Here is a 19525-nt window from a genome sequence, read left to right on the forward strand (position 1 = left end):
CTTACAATTAGAACACATGCATTTGAACTAAGAATAAAATTTTATTGCAACCTAAAGTATGTGTATGGATTAAATAAATAAAGGTGCATGTATAGTCCAGACTTAAGTTGTGGCCATGGGTTTGGCCAACACAATTTTAAACAGATTTTTTTCCCGATCTAAAATCCTGTCTAACTATCTAAAGTAGCCATGTTCATCACTAAACCGTACCCGGTGAATTACACAGAATTGTTCCTACGTGTTTTTTTTTCTTCTTCTACTCTTGAGGTGTATTCGTCATAACGCCGGAATTTGGACACTGAAACGCTAGTCAAGTAGCTTTGACACTTCAACATTTTGGCTCCTCGGCGCTCTGCTTGTTTATCTGCTCTGTTCTGAAGCTACAAGCTAAACAGCAGCTTGGCTTTATTTACTTTATGAGTTAGTAGTTAATTAGTTCTAAATTATTTTTTAAGCGAGAAAATCTGCCTCCCAACATCTGTCCATACAGTTAATCAAGATTATGATCCTACTAAAATATCTTTTTGTTTGGAGCGCCAGACCTCCAACATACCGATCAGATTCTAGGACGCCAGAATGCTCGGACGCCAGACCTCTCCACGCTGTCCCCTGTAGACTTTGTGTGTAAATCAATTCACTTCTATTCAGTTTGAATTCATTTTATTTCTATAGTGCCAATTCACAACACGTCATCTAAAGGCACTTTACAGTTCACCAGATCAGATTGATTCAAAGTTTTCTATCTAAGGAAAACCAGCTCATGGCATCGACTTATTGACTCGAAGGCAATCCATCAAATCAGATTCTTTGATGCCCAAAATGTGTTTGGTGTGAACACACCAATATTCATTGCAGTCATTTTAGGGAAATGGAGCATAGGCCGTCTTTCTTTCATATCTAGGTTTTCCATAAATAGAAGCAAAGAAACAACATGATGAATAATCTCCCCATTTGCGAAACTGAGAACAAGAATTTACCATCTTGTGAAATGAGTCTTTTGTGTGGTTGGCTTTTTTTTATAAGGGAAAATGTTTTCAAAACAATACTTTGAGCAGAGTTTAGCCCAGAGTCAAAGAGGATAATTTTGTAAGCTTAATGCACTTGCTATCAGTGGAATGTTTGAGGGAGTTATAAGCTCCCAATTTGATTTTCATTTGGCCGGCTTATTTGTTGCCAATCTCATCAAAATTTTTGATTAAGTTCATTTCCAGTCACTTTCCTCAGTAGCAAAAGCCAAATCCTGAAAGTTCCTAAGAGTAGTTTTTGGCAGCAAACTGTATAAATTATGCCCTGCTTTCTGCCAAGAGCTACTCTTGGAAACCTTTTGTTTACCCAAATCTTCACAACTTAGAGTGGCATTTCATTTGTGCCACTGTGTTGATTTCAGCAGTAAAGCACAGACTCAGGGCATTTCTTCCAATACTTCCCAGCTAAGCAGTGTCAGTCTTGTTTTTTCTTCCTTAAAATGACATTGACGGTAAATTTCCTTGGGAATCTTGCTCATTTCTATGCACATTTTGTTTCTGCCCTTCTGTCCTGTCACCTCCTCGTGTTGCCCTATTCTGCCCTTTCTGCTCCTGAGAATTGTCATCTGCATCAGATCTTGCCTTTTCATTCAACTGTTAACATTCAGGCAAGCAGACAGTCACCCACTGTTTACCCATCAGGCTTTTCCTCCATAAGAGGATGCATGCTTGTAACAAGAGGCGCAAGTTTGAGCTTCATTAAAATGCATAAGCATTAGCAATCCTCCACTTGTGCTTAGTGTGAGTGGGTGAGGGGAGAAGCAGGGAGGCGGATGGAGGGACGACAGAGAGGCACATGAGTGTCACATCATCCATCAGTCTGTCACACGCTGTCACCCAGCTTCTCCCAGAGATGCTCTCAATCTGTAAACAAGAGAGAGAAACCCCAGCTCTCCTGGGGCAGAGTATGGTCAGATAAACCTCTCTACTCTGAATCACAAAGTGGAGGATGGCAGATTTTACTAAAGGAGGGTTTGATCCACTCAGCTAAATGTGGATGACGAAGGCCACAAAAACAAACACTGCTTTTTGAGCTGTGTTTGCATCCGTCATTCTCAAGAAGTACACCGTCTTTTTGCTGAGAAAAACAGATTTTATGTAAATGTTTTCCATGTTAAATTATGAAGACATTTTGATAAGTTCTACACTTAATAAAACCGTTTTCCACATGTTTAGAAAGCACAGGGATCTTTCAAGCTAAAAAAAATGAAAATAGTTTATAGTGTGACAATGTCTTAACTTAATTTGGGTGAAACCAATAAGTAGGGGATACCTAGGCCTTTTTTGGAAAAAAGAAAAATGTATTGGGCCACAGGAGGCTTTCAATTACCTTCCAGTTTCACATGGTTAAAATTATGTTTTATGACTGTATTTGTTTATATCATAAACAAGGATCTTGTCCATGCAAGTGTTTTTTGGCAGCAGACAGCCCTGCACGATATTTATCTTTTAAAGTAATTTTATATAAAACTTTTTATAGTGTCCAAGTACAGGAGCAGGGAATGTTGCTTCAGGTTCCTACTATAATCTGCTCTAATCTTTTAATTTTAGTCTTACTCTCAATGGTGGAACTATCGGTAAGCAGAGTATGCAGTTGCTTAGGGGCCGCGTCTGACACCTGGTTGGCCCCTTATGCAATTGTGGACTAGGACGTCTCTTTCTAGATGTAATGGTGCGAAAAATTCCTCTTAAACCCACCTGATACTATGTTAACTGACTGGACAATATTTATACCCCAACATATGGCAGATTTCAACATGATGGTAAGCCGTTTAAACACGACACCAATAGCAAAGCAGACAGTGGTACTTTTAATTATTATGTTAATAACTGTGTATAGTCCATTAGACAGTTGGTAAAAAAATACCTTCATATATGTTTCAAACCGCATTAAAGATCTTAAAAGAACAATGTATTTGAGTACCGGTATTTTATTTTTTACAATACGACTTGGAATTATGAGTAATCCAGAGCGTAGATTAAAACCGTTACGCATAATGTGTTAGCGACGATGGATACCAAAAAGAGGTACTTAAGCAGATTCCAGAAAAAAAAAAGAAAAGAAGAGCTGCTGGAAGAATGGAAAAAAAACTTCCCAAAATAAACATGTTCTTTCAAAGAACCGAAGAGGGAGAGGTGGACGTTGCTGCTACAGCACATGTACTTCATATGCCCACCCAGTTAATGTTGCTTATGGGCCTATTGTTTTGTCGTTATGCCATTGGTTACTCTCCAACTTTGCCTGTGTTACCATTAGCCTCTAATACCTTTACAACCTAACAGGAGTAATGGGTAAGAGTATCTGGTTCGTTTTGATGCTATACTATTAGGTAGCTGACTGAGCCATCAGCGGATTAAACTGTTTGGTTTGAGCTGTTCATCTGGGAAGTGCAGAGTTAGTGATGAGGAGACCGACATAACACTATTGGGTTTTCTATGTCCTCGAAACTTATATTTAGACCAATATTGTTAGCTTGCATCATCTGGGAGATTTACTACTAAGGTGTATCAGATACATAAGGTTGGCTGAATGTTAAAGATTGTTCTGAAACATTACCATCATAATGTTAGTTTGCATATGCCACCATTTGGCATTTGTACTCTTAACAATGCTGGAAGTTTGCCTCAAAAAGAAAAATGAAACTAGGTAGGATTAATTTGCGGCTTCAGTAAAGGGCTCTCTATGCAGATTGTTGATCATAATTAAAGTGAAATAGTTTTAGATCAGGGTTTAAAAGAGCAAAATGTTTTTTGTTTTTTTTGCAGAAATAACATAGTGAAACGGTAAAAAGAAAAAAAAGAAGCTACTGTTCAAAAACATCATCTTAAATCATTCTGAATCGGTAAAAAGCAAAATCTTTCTAACAAATACAGGGGATTAAATAATTGCTTTTTTTTTTTTTTTTTAGATGCATTAAAAGAAGAATTACTTTTTTTGCATGCATTATTCTCCAATGCACCAGCGAAATGATGTTAGTCCTCAGATTAAAAGAATGCAGTTGCACTGTAAAAGAAAAGTTAAGTAAAAACCAAAACAAAAATAAAAGAAATCAAGCTGTATTTATGTATGCCCTGTATATACTAATATTGATAAAGCTGAACTGTATTTGGTTAAGGCAAAAGGGCAATATGTGCATTTTTTAAAATGACATATATTGGGAACATGACAACATTTACTACGCTAAGAAGGGCTTTGCATTAACTGCAAGATGGTTAGAGCTTGAAACATCTTGTATTATTTCAATAAGAATCATTTTGCTTTAAATAAATTGGGCATTCTTGTGCCAATTATTATTCTGCAATGTCTAATTCTACCTTTTGAATGATAACATTGAATAAGATACATTTTTTACAGCATTTAACATGTTTCATTTATTGCAGTTATTCTTTCCAGCATTAATCAACACTAGATCCAGAACCAACCTGTAGTCTTAAACTCACTGACTCAGCCAAGATGTAATCAGCTATCTGCTGCATGTCGGAAGATGGGGGAGGGAACTTACTCAGTCCTTTATTGGCCCTCTAATTATTTCTCACATCACATGATTAATATTGTCACTTTGATTTAGTTCTGAGCTCCTTAGATGAAAGAGTCTGTGACAGAGGACACTGCTTCTACAGCAATAGGTCGGTGATGTTTCCTGCCTGATCATTTCTGGGCCGGTGAGACACCTCCATCCTCTAGAGTGAGAGGGCTTTGAGTCAGGATGCTGGAGTCCAGCCTGCTGGCTTGTGGAGACTAGGTCTGCAACTGTGGCCAGGTTTTTTCCTAAACAGAAACTGGTAGTAGGATGCCGCTGGTGTTTAAGCTGCAGTCAGAGTGCCAGTGGATCCCCTCCAGAACTAACAAGCCTGTTTATTTCAAGAAAAGCCCCCACAAAAGCCAATACTCAATATGCAGCTCAGAGCCACAGATGTGGATCAGAACATGCAACGAGGAAAGGTCTCTAGTGGATTTCGAGTTAACCTTCAGAAATGTGCTTTTGATGAAAGGGAATCTGAGATAAACTGCGTTTTAATCAAGGAATACTTTGTGAAAATGTGTCTGAAAATGTTCAACCAATTGTAGATATCAAAGTGTAATAATGTTTGTAATTTACAAGCTGCAAGTTGAGTGTGTTAAAACAGCTCCAGAGCAGTTCATTAAATGTGATCTTCATTAGAAAATGGAACATGCTGTTTTATTTGCATACGCTAATATCATGAACCTCACTGTTATTGCCTTCTGATGAAGCTCAGGTAATTTGGTTAAAACCTTAACTTCCATTAAATTATTATCTCCATTACTGTACAAGGTAATCTGTAAACTGTTTTAGTTTAATAACAAAAACCCAAATTCCTATTTTGCATTTTAATGTGATATTTGGACTTTAATGTAATTCTTTTGTAGCTTACAAAGGGATTAAATCTAAACCCAGACTAATTTAAGTTACGGTACCATTATTTTTCTCTTTTGTACATACAATATAGGGGGGCTATTTGTCAGAAGAGCAAAATCTTAGTTTTTGCATTTCTTAGATATTAAGAACCAATGTTACCATGATAAGGACTTCTGACTCAAAATGGATTTCAGGTCATGATGTTAAACTCATCAATCAATTATAAATCTGGCAAAAATAAAACAGGTGTGATGTTTTAATTTGAGCATACTTATTCAGATTCCACACCAGGTCTCAGATTGTTTATGCACGCTTCTTTCTGTGTGAAATTAAAATGCATCAGAATAAAATCATTCTGGTTTTGAGATTCAGAAATTTATACTAGAGAAAAAATATTTAGCATTGACTTATTTTAACAAATTTAATTTTGTTTCATGTTTAACTGTTACACTTTTAGTTTTGATATGAGAGAAGATATGGGGAGAGGAAATGAGAGAGAATAATTGCATAAATATTCTGTATGTTTTCGTAGGTGTTTCAATGCAAAAGATTATGTAAACCATAAAGCTGAAAAACTGGCAGGATGGTAATGAGATTATTGAGAAATCGTTTTTTTTTTTCAGAAGGATAATCACGGCATGTAACAATAATAATTAATGTTTGTCATTGGTTGCTTTGTAAAAGAGCAAAGAACTGATAAGAATGATATTGAAGGTGAAAGAATTGTTTTTTTTTCTCTCAGAAAAGTATCCCATGATGGGTTTGACTGGCTATGTGGAGATGCTGCAGCCAGCGTTGCTGTTGCTGCTAATGTAGGGCTTCATCTTTATGGTGATTATTGGGCTTTCAAAAGTACAGGTCTGCAGATACAACTCCGGTCTGACAAATGGATTCCTCTGAGACAATTATATGTCTTAGTTGTTAGTTTCAAGTTTAGTCTATGTCACAAATGGGGAGTTTGATTGAAACAAGATCAGGTGAGGTGGGATTAAATATAGCTATTGTTTCTATGACCTATTTTTAGTCTGAGTTGAAGAAATATCAGATTAACACGAACTTTACAAAGTTTTGTAGTTGCAGGCAATGATAATAGTATTATATAGAAAATATGGGGAAGCTAAGAGCCAATATTAAGATTGATGCATTTAAATATGGGCATGGTCTTGGCTGTGAGTGACAAATGGACTGACAGCAGCAATGGCAATTTAGCGATCAGGAGTTTTTTGCAAAGGAGCAGCGGTGTCTGGCGGAAGATGGGGGGGTTCTGGCTCTAGAGATCCCTCGATGACTGGATATTTCATTCATGGATTACAGGATTATCCTAATTTGGTGAATGAGAAGATTGAAGTTGGAAGAACTCTTGTCTGAAATAATAAATCTTACTAAAGTCCATAACAGAAGGCAAAAGTTGTGACAACTCAAAAATCTCTTGCATCATGTTGCATTAATTTTTTGTTTTTTTGTTTTCACATGTATGCGGAAGAGAAATATGCTTTAAAACCCCATAGCCATACATGAGGGAAAAATGAGTGTCAAGATCAATCTTTTGTTTTGTATATAAATACATGCTACAGCTTAATTGGTTTATTTGTAAAAAGAAAAAAAAAATGAAGCCATATAGTATTTTTTTCCTTCCACTTTATAATTGGAATCTACATTTTATTTTTCTGTGCAGTTTAAAAAAAGGATGAAAGGAAATCTGTAGCAGAAAGCATGTTCTATTTAGATTGTTTCTTAAACATTTTTTCCTTGCTTTTAAAACACTGGCTTCCTTTTTGTACTAGCTGCACTCAAGGAATATATATCTGCCCTTTACCCTTAAACAAAGAGCTTCAGTTTGTCCAAGAGTAAATGCATATACTGAATAATTTTATTTTGCATGTTAGGACCTGTATCGTAATAGTAATTCTCATTGGTCTGCCCTGATATTGAGGTCAGCATGTCTTGAAACAGACTGAAGAGATCAGGTGTGTGTAAGATGTTGCCTTTTTAAGATGGGGCTGAGCTTTCCCTGGGGAAATCAGCTTAGCTTCATGTTGATGTGGATCTTATAAGAAGCTGTTTGCCTGAATCTCTGTTTTGTATTAATTATAGTACAAAGGCAGGTAGCCATTTACTTTGGACTGATATATATACACAATTACACAATACAGCACACTCAAAGATCCCACCAAGGAAAGCCTTTTTTTTTTCTTAATGAAAATGTCCGTCATAGTGAATTGTCTCAACCAGAGAAAGATAAACCATACATGGTAAAATGTTGAAGGGTCATTTTAGGTTACACGACATTGCCCACCACAGTTTGGCGTCTCCTGCCTACCGAGCCAATCACAGACAAGGACTCTGTGATGCAGTTCACCTCTTACTGGAGGGATTCCGAGGAACTGCTGCGTGACGATGCTTGAGCTTAAACAGCTCAGCCTCTCCTGACTCTCACACCTCCTCATCACCCCCACCTTTAGTTTTTTTTTTCTTGTTTTATTTTCCAAGCTGTGCCAGAGGTGTCCCAGCTGTGAATGTGTCTGAACAGGATGAATATGTAGCACTGTCCACACGGCTTCCTCCAGTCTGGGTATACAGGCAGCAGACAGTCATCAACCAGCTCTCCTCATCTCCGAGTTAGGCTCCACCTCTCACTTTCCCTCCCAGCTCTCTCTCCATCTTCCTCTCAGCATCCCACATACACACAGCATACACACAGTATTATACACACACCCTCTCTCCCAGACTCCCCAATCCATACGAGCGCGCCTTCTGATCAGGGCCAGCAGCTTTGGAGCTGAAGGTGTGCAGCTGTTGCCAGGTAGGAAAACACATTATTTTACAGCTTACCCTGGAAGTTAAATAGTAAAGTGTTTTTCTTAGTACATATTAGGCGATTTGTTTGCTGGTATTGATGGTACATCACTAGAGCTACTATTTACTCCAACTCCCTGTCGTTCTTCTTGACACCATATTTGGCGCCTGTTTTTGCACTTTAAGTTTTTGGTTCCTGTATGCGCTCAGGGGCTGCTGGAGGTAAAGGGTGGAGTGCAACAGCTGATAGCCACGCTGCCTGAAATAAAACACGTTTCTAGTTGTGAAGAGAGTCTACGATGAGTATGTGTGGGCAGATGAAAGGAAGAGGGGAGGGGATGTCAGAAGGAAGAGGAGCAGCTGTTTTCATCCTATAGAAGCGAATCTGCCCGTTTGTTCTTTGTCCATCTGATAGTCTGAGATCAGAGCTCTGGCATTTTCGTTTTCTCCTTCCTCCATCATTTAGTTGTGATGGGTTTATCTTGAGACGGAAGAGAAAGTGGCAAGCTGTTGATTCGGAAATGAGCTGTAGTGCCATATGACAAGCATGAAGATTTTCCTCTTGCAACAGTTTGTGCCTAATTATACATCTCACTTTATTTTGCTCCCTTTTGTCCCGGAAGCCGATAAGACTGAAATGCCAATTTCTTTTAACTGGTTACCGAGGATCTCTGCTGTTGTTGTGATTGGTGGGAACCCCCCTTGCTGTAAAGGAGGCTTATCACCTCCCACAGGTTTTAGTGATGGAGCGCCGATTGGCTGTTGCACAGTGCACATGGAGCGGGTCTCTCCAGAGTCTGTACAAACAACGTCAAGCAAATCCATGGTGACTGCTGTGCATGCTCTACTGGGAATTGTTAAAAGCAGATGGCCTATCGCCCTCTTCTCCCAGATTACCTGATAACTCTGAAAGCGTGATCAGATGGTGTTGGGGGAGTGGGTTGGGTTGCTTTAGTAGCTGCATATCCTGCTGCTTTGAATACATTTTGCAGGAGGCTCCGATGTGTCACACTGTTACCAGGTGACTGAAAGCGTGTCAGCAAGGCAACACTGTGTGCTTCCACTAACCATGTCTAAATGACCCTTGGTTTGCTTCTCTAGGTAGAAATTGTGTTTGCTCCCCTATAAATGGCAAACAAGCCTATGTCCTAGAACTATCTGTGGTGCTGTTGAAGTTTAGCACCTTCTTTGACCATAGAAAGTTTCTACTCAATTTTCACTGGTTCCTGCTACAGTCTTCATCATATGTCTTTAGGAATGTATCTGACCAACACAAAGTGGCAAATGACACATGCTTTTTAAATTAATGACATGAATTTATTATAAAATCATGACATTATTTGAAAACGGAAGACAGAGGATCTCAAAATGACGTAGTGTAGCGGCACAAACCAGAAAGCTACAGTAAGGAAGAATTTAAATGCGAGCTTTTTAAATTTTAAAGGTTTGAGTAAAAAATTCAAATGCTGCTTCTGTGAACTAAAAATCCCGATAGGGTTTTATTAAAACACTAAATAAAATATTTGCATATCACCACAAAAACTTTCATGGTTGCTAATTAATTAGACTGCATAGATAAAAGGCTTTAACTAACACAAATTAAAGAGCTACGAGGGAACCATACGAGGTAGATACTCCAAATTAATATATGTTTTTCTTTTTCCTTCATTTTATTATAAGATTGTAACCTTTTATCACTCTGCATCTTTAGACTGGATAACACTTATTCTTGCTATCCAAAACACTGTTACAAAGACAGTAAAATTTGTTTAAGCATTTTTATTTTTTTATGTTATTTTTTATTAGGGACATGAAAGCTGGTCTGAGTTAGTGGGAAATTGGATTGAGCTAAACATTGGGCTTTTTTGAAAGAAAACCAGCAAAAAACGAAAGTCTTTAGTAAAGATTTAATATCATGCAAAACTATCTTTATGATGTTGGCCTCACCCAGAGGCGGTTCCAAGGATTAGGTTGTTATTGAAAAAAAATGAAAAACAAGCTGGTTTATTAAGAAACAGAGTCAGTCACAATGTTCTTATAAGCAACATTGCAAACAGCTTTTTCATCGCAACAACTCAGCTTCTCCCTTCCTAAGCATGTTTCTCCACCAAATCTGAAATAAAACACTTTCAATACACCAAAAACCTTTGGTTCACTGACTACTACTTAGCATTAAAAAAAGAAAAAAAAAAGAAATTGCTAAAGCTTGCTTATTTTTATAATGTAAAACCTGGTGAAGATATAGCCTAATATATTTGCTAGTGTTAGTTCTGCAAATAATAGACTCAGGGGAGCCAAATAGAAATGCGCACCACATTATTAGAAGTGTATATATATCAGGAAGGAGGTAACTCAGGCAGCCACTCAGCCGTAACCAGGGGTGCTGGGATGTTTTATCAGGCTTGTTTTGGGGCTGTTAATGGGATTTTTTTTTTTTTTTTTTTTTTTTTTCAGATGCAACTGATTTATTTTCATTAGTGAGGCAAAAGTACAGAAGTGCTTGTTGTGGAACACAACATTTTTTCTTTTATAATTAAAGTTTTTTATTTTGTTTTAGGAACATGTAACAAAAACAACAAACAAAAACAAAAAACAAAACCAGTCAGGTAAACATTGTTGATTGTAAGGCCGCATTCACATCCATCACACATTGCCCTGGTTCCCACCCAATTAAATACAGACTGGACATCTAATTAAGTCCCGCTTAGCTTGACCGATCCTGGTCTTGTCCAGGTTCAGTTCAAAATTTGGTACTCCTTAATTTAATATGTTTAATGGGTATTTTTTAACTCAAAATTTCAAGCATAATGGTTACAGTGATAACTTTTTTTCATGAGAAATACAAAATGAACTTTAACCGAAAAACCAAAAACCATCTGGCTGAAAGGGTATCTGCCAGATTTACATTGAATTTATCTGAAGACCCTCAATTATGAAGACTTAATCAGAGGATGGAGGAGTAAAAAAACATCATTGCATTATAAGACAGAGGAGTGTGTTTTCTCTACTGGAGAGCAATATAAAATGGAGGATATAAATAGAAGTGTGTTATGGTTTGACCTTGTGTGGCCATTTGGTGGTGGGTGTCTGAGCTTGGACAGTAATGCTGCCATCATTGAACACGAGTCTGGCTGGTTCATAAATCATGATTTGTTTTCCATCTTTGGACTGTCCTCCATAAGGACCTTCGTTCCTGTAACATTGAATTCATTTTCTTTAACCTTACTTTAATCAGTATCGTCATTGAATTTGTAGAAAAATCAGTTGATAAGACAGCATTAATGGATGACACTGGTACCCTTTCTCATTGTATTATGCAACATTTTGCGAAATATGATGTTCAGGTGATAAATGTTTCACTGTAGGTCTTATTTTCTACATGTCTTAAACCGGTTCAGTGAGTGTACATTTAAACTGAATAATTAAATATCTAGGAAAAAAGAAGACAAAAAAAAACTGTTATCTTTCCCCTCATCATGCCCTGTGGTGGCGCTCAAGGGCCATGTTGTAGGGAGCCCTTTATGAGGGGCCATCCCGGCGCTATGGAAAGCAAAGCTTTTGCTCGGCATTGACTTGGCTCTATTGAGTCCTTCAAGCCAAGACCAACAGCATGAGTTCACCGCAGAGTGTGAAGCAGCAAGGATAAAGATCAAGCTCCTTAAAGTCTGAATGTTTCCCTATTGGAAAAATATGGCTTACCCCATTAAGGTCGGGCAAGAGTTACTGCCCCAGGTGGAGAAGTCCAGATATCTTAATGGTCCTGTTAAGTGAGGGGAAGATTAAAAGGAATATCAGTAGACATACAGTAGTAGCTATTCAAAATTTCCCCACTTTCCTTGATGACTCCTTGGCTGGTTTTTGTCTGGTCCCCTTGAATTCTTTTTTTAATCATAAATATTTGTACTAAAATATTCTTTCTGACATGATTTGCGGACATTAAGATCTAAAGAGAAGTGTCATCTCCTGGTCAGATCCTGTTATTCAGTGAAAGGGTGGGGGTCACTGCAGTGACTGGAAGTTGGAGGGGATTTTGCTGGGAGTTGAAAGGAAGTGGGCTGCCATTCGGCCGGCGTTTGATTAAAAGGGCCATTTTGAATGGCTGCTACTGTATCAGTGTCATTGACACTACAATGCAGATTGGCTGTTTTGGTGAGGAGAGCGCCGAGCAAAAGGCAAAGCTCTTCATATACAAGTCAGTCTACGTTCCTACCCTCACTTATGGTTGTGAAATCTAGATTATGGCTAAAAGAATGGGACCCTGGATACAAGTGGCTGAAATGGGCTTTTCACAGGGTGGCTGGGCACGTCTTCAGAGATAGGGTGAGGAGTTCTGTCAGCTGGGAGAGGCACAGATGGGGGTCGCTTCTTCTCCATATAGTGAGAAGTCAGCTAAGGTGGCTAGGACGTCTTTTTCTGAGGCCCCCTGGATGCCTCCAAGCCAGGTGCTCAAAGCACGTCCCTTGAGGAAGAGGACCGTGGACGGCCCAGAACATGTTGGGAACTGGGAAGAGGGACATTTGGGAGTCTCTGCTGAGGCTGCTGCCACTGTCCCGAATAGGGATACCAAAGAAGATCTGTCAAAAACTTGGTGTCCCTGTTTGATTTTTTAAAAAAAATTTACGGGGGTTTTTGTAAAAAAAAAACAAAACACAGGGTCAGTATTTTGATTATAGATTCGATTTTATGCATAACCTCCACCACAACACAAAATGAAATCACCAAAAGATTTCTTCTAGCAGTTTCTGCAGTCCTGTCACATTATTTTGTTAAACATTGTCCTGCTCTGGTGAAATGGCTTAGATTTCAAGCTGAGTTTCCATTTTCAAGCTTTTCATGAAGCTTGCCGTTACGCATCTTTTTTTGTTCCAAACCCATTTTTGATGTGCACTTGGAAAAGTGCACTTGGGTCTTGTGGTCACATCACATTTATTGAAATTTCAATTTTGGAGGTATTAACTTTAGGTAAAATAAAATAATTTAGAGGGTGTTCTTTATTGTTCCAACTATCAGGGCCACTTGAATTGAAACAGACCCACAGGACAGGTTTACCAAAGGTGTTTGGCTTGACTATCTGGGAAGCTGCTGATTTCTGCATCTGCAGAGTGTCAATTCTGGCTTTAGTAGGATTTAATTTCTTGATCTACACACTCTTAATTTGCAGTAGTAAAAGTTTAATTGTACTGCAGGTAGTGACATCCAAGCAGGTAGAGTCTCGGTGGGCCTAAGTTTTCCCCAACATCCTGTTTTCCTTGTGTATTTTGGTTTAACCCCTTAGAATATCCATTACTTTTTGATCTCAAGAGTGTTGTATGAAAGTCTGAAGTAAATGGAAGTAAATGGGGGCATGCAGATTGGACAGATGTGTAATAGAATAATTTATTCAATCTAGAAGAGTCCAGTGTAGAAGCTACATCCTGACAGCAATGTGCAAAACGAGACCAAATTCCAAACCCATAGACAAAATAAAAAATAGCAAAGACCATCCGATCAGGAAGGAAGAAAACCCTTGGGGGAAGTGACTCCCAGGATTGAAGACAAGGTTAAGGTAATTACTAAGTGGAGAAAAAAAACAGCCAAGGAAGAATAGAAGACAGAGGAATTACAGTAGGAATCTAATGGGCAAGAGGGACACAACCAGAAAGGTAAACAACCACTAAACTAAGGAGAGGGCATTACCCGGCATAAATACGATAAATACGAAGAGAAAGAATGGGTAAAAACTGCAACTCGGAACAATTCTATCAATCATAAAGTAAAATAGATTCTTGAGCCTCCTGAAATCTAAAGTTAATTGAGTTTCTTGAGATTCAAACTGGTTAGGACAACTCAGAACAGACTCATTTAACAATATGAAATAATTTATATACACCTTAAATAAAATCAGCTTTCACTTTCTTTTATTACCGGTACGACAAACACTCTCATACTCCATTTGAAGGCATCGCGCTTGTCTATACTTTTTTTACTACATGGCTCTCTGGTTCGATTTAAAGGCCACTGTGCAAGGTTTGGTTAGTTTAGTCTATATGTTGAAAGGGTTTATAAACCATTCCCTCAACTAACAAACATTGACTGATCTTCGTCTAAAGAAAAAGAGAGAATATATTTAGAAAATAATTGCATTAGCCAAGCTGTACACACCAGAACGTCTTAAGTGAAGAGGATTGTCTTCCCTACAAAGGGGATTATTACCGATGCCACTGACTGCAACAATTGCTGAAGAAAAAACAAAATGCTTACATTGTTTTTTCATTATCTAAAAGGACAGCTTCAGTTTTTTGCCTAACTTCATCATAGTGCTTATGTGACAGTGTGCTTTCTCGTGGTGGAAAAGCTCTCGATTTAGTTCTCCATGAATGGGCCTCTCCTCACAAAAGAACAAAGGTTGTGGTTTCTCATTTGCACAGAACCCATCGAAGCATTGTTTCACCAGCAACAAAAGCTGAATCTTCTAGTTGCATGTGATTATAATTTATTCATCATCTGAAGGTGAACCATCAGCTCTATGTGACAAGAAGTCGTGATGGATCAAAGTAAAATTTCTGGTAACACCTCTTTAAAAACACTGTTTTCATTTCTTAATTGGAGAGTCAGCAATAGTTTACAAAATTACTGACTAATTACATGCTTAATTAGTTTCTCTAAGTAAGTGGGACCATGACATTAACTGGATTAATTGTAAAATGACATGACTGAGGTTTATCATGCGAAAGGAAATCTTGAATAAAAAAAAAAAAAAAAGAAGTGCTTTTCTTTATGACTGTCTTTATAGACCTTGCCTGACAGACGTTATCTTGGGTGTATGTGTACAGTAATGGTGGTGGCAGGCAGGTAGGTGTTTTGTGATAGTTACGAATGAGAAAATAATTTTAAGGTAGGACTGCCAATGTGAGAGCTGTAATTTTAAAATCCCCGTTAGCAGGAAATTGCTTTTGCCCTCCTACAACTTTTAATATCCTGATTCATACTTAGCTCTGGTAAAATGCATCATCCAGCCATAGCATTTCTCTCACTGCTGCCCTTAGGTGCTCCCTTAGGAAGTTATTGGAGATAAATACCATCTGGGGGTGCAGGGACTGCTGAGGAACAATAACGTGGCCTGTGTCCTCCATGTTGGTCCCTCAGAGCCTCCAGTCCCGCCTGTACATAGTGGGTGAAGCGTCCCTTTTGCCCGTGAATCGGTGGATTAATTATTGCTGAAGGGCATGCAGAATAAAAAAACAGCCCTGGAGCGCGGTTGAGTGTCTCATGAATGTAATAAGGCAGCTTAAAAATGCTCTCCTTTTCTTCATCCACACTCATCTATGGAGATGTGAAGGGGCATTGCATAATTCACCTGTTTAACATACTGATACTCAGAAACTACTACTGAATTTAAAAAGGAAGCAGGTTGTTTCACCTTAGCTCTGGTCTGTAATTTCAATAACAGCCTAACCCGCTGCTGGAACTACAGTCATCCCATCCTTTGCATGTGAGTTTTTTCACAGATTAATTTACTAATCACTCAGGTTATCACACATATTAAGCTGTGTGCCACATTGAATGGTTTCTCAACACAAATGTAATCCATTGAAAGAGACAAACACCTGCCTGAGTTTGTATCAATAATTACAGTTGAGACGTAATATGGCTTATCTGAAAACAGTGATGGCTTTAGTTTTTAAAACCTTTGTTAGAGGCTGGACTCGTCTATATTAAGATACAGCTCTTGTAAAATGCAATGGGTAAAAAATATAGAAAGAATATTGCACCATGCATTTACAACCTTTGCAGATGTTTTCTCTCTATTACATTTAGATAATTTTAGAGGACTAACAATAATCACACTGGATTATATTAAAACACTTATGCAAAGTGCTGCAATTCTCAGTTTCGCTGGTTTTAAACGTGGTTTTCGTTGGATTTTCAATACAGCTGCCTGAAATTACAAGGAATCATTTTTTTTTAATATTTTGTCTCTGATTTTTTCCCCCTTGAAATATTACCAACAGATGTATTTTGGAAATTGAAAATGGTCTTGATTATTTTCTTTTTGCGTTTAACTCTTTTTGTGTCAGTCATGCACCTGTCAGCCAGGAGATAAGACTGGAATGTAAATAACCGCTGTGCCATCTGCAGACTTTCTTTCCTGAGTTTAAAAGCATAATAATAGCTCCAATTTTAGGGGGAATTAAGTATTCTGTGCTGAATATCACAAAGGTGAACAAATGCACAAAGTGACACATTTACCAATCACTCATTACGAGAGATTGTCACCCGAGGCAGGAAAGGGTAATTTTTGTTTTTCTGCCAGTATTCACAGTCTCCAGAACATGTCAGCTCTACAAGACGACTCCAATTCAGTGATGTCCTAGTAAGTTGCCTCTTGGCTCCGCATCACTTAACTTGCAGCTTTCGGGCGCCCTTGGAGGATGTGTTAGTTATAAAACAACATGACACTCACCAGTGTGTGTGCAAAATATATGAGCGCAATGGGATGTAGCAAGAAAGCAATTAAAATCAGTGCTGCCCTGGTAAAACCCAGTCCAAGATATAAATGACCTTGATAGATTTAGTATGTGTCAGAATAATTTCAGCAAGAGTTAAGGAGCAGGATGTGTAGTTTTCATACATATGCAGAGAATCCCTGTTTCCTTTTTTCCTGTCAATTAAGTGGATGTTGAGTAAATCGATCAACATGTTTGAGAACATCACATTTCTGTATTGTTTGCCACCAGTGAAGGTCATGCATGCTCATTAAATTTACTCCACTAGGATTAAACACCAAAAATGAAAATGCACACGCACATAATCAGTGTTGCAGACTTAATATCGCTTAACGACCCCGGCTGTGAAGATGATTTAATTTTTCCATACAGCACAGTGAGGTAGGAGTTGTCATTAATGCTGCTTTCCCTGGTTTACCATTAGACAGGATCCACCTAGTCATGGTGAGAATAACCATGTTATGATGGAAGTGATAAGAAACACATAAGTGATGCATCTTGTTCAACACGCCTTTTTTTTTACTATCTTTGGCCCTGACTGTTCTTCGTCACTGTCAGTGGTGTGGAATGCGTGCCCTCCTCTGTGGACTGCTGAGATTTTCCTCTGATGCAAACATCCTTATTTGTCACCATGGCAACGACGTCCTCTGCCTGCTGTACGTTGTCATGCCAGCCAACACCCCCCACTCCCCCACCAACATGCTCTTCCTCACCCATTAGGGCTCTACTGTAGCTGACACGTGCAAGTGTTGAACACTGTTCTCTGTCAGGTTGGCCCTGTAAGACGCTCCTTGAGCTGCTAGAAAAAAGAAAAGGAAAGAAAACAAGCATGTACTTTTTACCCAAAGGAATCTGGAGCTAAACAAGGTGCCAGTTCTTGAAAATATAAAGAAAAAAACAGAAAAGAAACATTTATTTGTTTCCTGCTGTAAATGTTGAACTTTTGGTTGTTTTCTCACACTTCAGTGTTTTTCTTTACAGAATTAACTAAACTCTCCAGTCTCTTATTAAAGCTATGTGAAGTTTTTTTTTTTCTGCTTAAAAAAGCACTATTAGTCACAATTGTCATATGCTAATGCTGCATTAATGCCTGGGTTTTGTACTGTTCCCTGTCCTGGGTAGAATGATCATACAATGTACAATTTTAAAGGCATACTATGCAACATTTTTCAGTTAATTAATGTGTTCCATAACGTTTTGGATGATTAAATGAGTCATTTCAGGTCGAACAAAGGTTTTCTCGGCGGCCCTGGTGGTCTGTAGGGGAAATACCGTACTTGCAATTGCAGGAGCCCTCGGCCCGCACCCACAGGCTCAGAAGTCTCGTGCATCGCGAGAGTCGGTCTTGCTAACTACAATCTTTGTTATTTAGACACATGCATAACAAATAATGTATGAAAACATGCTAAATTTTCAAACTCGAAAATTGGAACAAAATAGTCACTTACTGCAGTAGACATGGTGATTCGTTGCGTTCGCCTGTCTGCTAAGCTCAAAACAACCGCGCCTGGCTTGACGGAGACACGAGGGGAACAGCTGAGCATATTTACGACAGTGCACTTTTACTTTCGCCCTCTGGGGGGAGCCTCGCTGGAAAATCAACACCGGTTGCATAGTATACCTTTAAGAAATATCAAGAATGAGAAGGTGGTGAACTTTTACATACTGGCTAGAATGTATCCATAAACAGTTCATAAGATTTGAATAAGCATTCCTGATATTGTTTTGATTTTTTTCCACACCTCATTAGAAATAGATTAAAGGTCCTAGCTTTCAGGAGGCCATTAACAGACATGAAAATTCCTCAGCTTTCAGCTACAAGTGTTAAAATTCTTCCAAAAATAGTTTTATTTGTACTTTTATCATACACTACAGCGATGGAAATGCAAAGCTCTAATAGGGAGCTGAGAATGTGTGCGGGCACCTGCAGGAAGCCTTGATTTTTACAAATTTACCTACTTGGAGCTACAGCATTGAAATATAAGCTCTCTGCTACCTGATTGGATTGTTCTGATCAGAGTGGGACTTTCGAGCTGACCTGAGTGCCGACATTAAGACTGTGATTGGAAAGCTTGGATTTATGCAGATATTAAAGGAACCAGCTGAAGTCAGCCGCTGTACCCACCGGTGGGTAGAACAAACTGCTGCCTGTTGTAATGAAACTTATTTTTTTATACAACTAACTTCAATGCATGGTTGCTAATCCTGTGCATGGTGAGACAGATTTGCATTCCAGACTCTAGTCTGACAATCTCCACTATGCCTGCAAGCCAATAAATATTATTATTAAAGCTATATAGACGAATTAGCCCACTACTCAAGTATGAAAAACATTTTTTTTTAGCTTCTTTGTTTTTTCCAATGTTTTAATGACGATATTCAAAAGAATTTGATATCCTTTTATGACAGTTGTGGATATAGATCCAGATAAGAAGGAACATAAACCTCCCTTTGAATATTTTCCCTCACATTTGTCTTATTTCTCTTTAGTCAAATGTAAAAGTTTTCTTGTATTTTCATGACTGATTTTTCTCTCCATTTTCTTTTATATTTTTACATTTTAGTTGACATTTTTTTTTTTACGGTAGTTCTGAAGTTTCTGTCTTTGAAATTCTGCCTAATTTCATACAGTATGAGATGATTCAATGTTTTCAGGGGGAGTCACAAGAGCAAAGATTTTATTATGATAAAAGTTTAATTTTTCTTAATCCTGATTAAACTTATTATGCAGTAATTATTATAGGTGTTGCATCAGCCAGAGTTACAGTTAAGCTAAACATATTACTGTCATGATCTCTCATGATCATAATGCTAACAATGGTATTTCCATCAACTACTG

General features: G+C 38.2%; 1 protein-coding gene across 2 annotated transcripts in view; it reads left to right on the top strand.

Annotated features, from left to right (window-relative positions):
• Positions 1 to 8073: 8073 nt before the first annotated feature.
• syt1 (synaptotagmin 1) overlaps positions 8074 to 19525 on the top strand; it is a 245221-nt gene continuing 233769 nt past the window's right edge. The window contains exon 1 of one of the 2 annotated variants that reach the window (XM_015376098.1): positions 8074 to 8207. The gene's annotated coding sequence lies outside the window, so the exon portion shown is untranslated. The remainder of the gene's footprint in view (positions 8208 to 19525) is intronic. The other variant, XM_015376079.1, reaches the window with a different exon arrangement.

Source organism: Cyprinodon variegatus, unplaced genomic scaffold (genome assembly GCF_000732505.1).
Source record: "Cyprinodon variegatus isolate N-32 unplaced genomic scaffold, C_variegatus-1.0 Scaffold7, whole genome shotgun sequence".
NCBI classification, from domain to species: domain Eukaryota; kingdom Metazoa; phylum Chordata; class Actinopteri; order Cyprinodontiformes; family Cyprinodontidae; genus Cyprinodon; species Cyprinodon variegatus.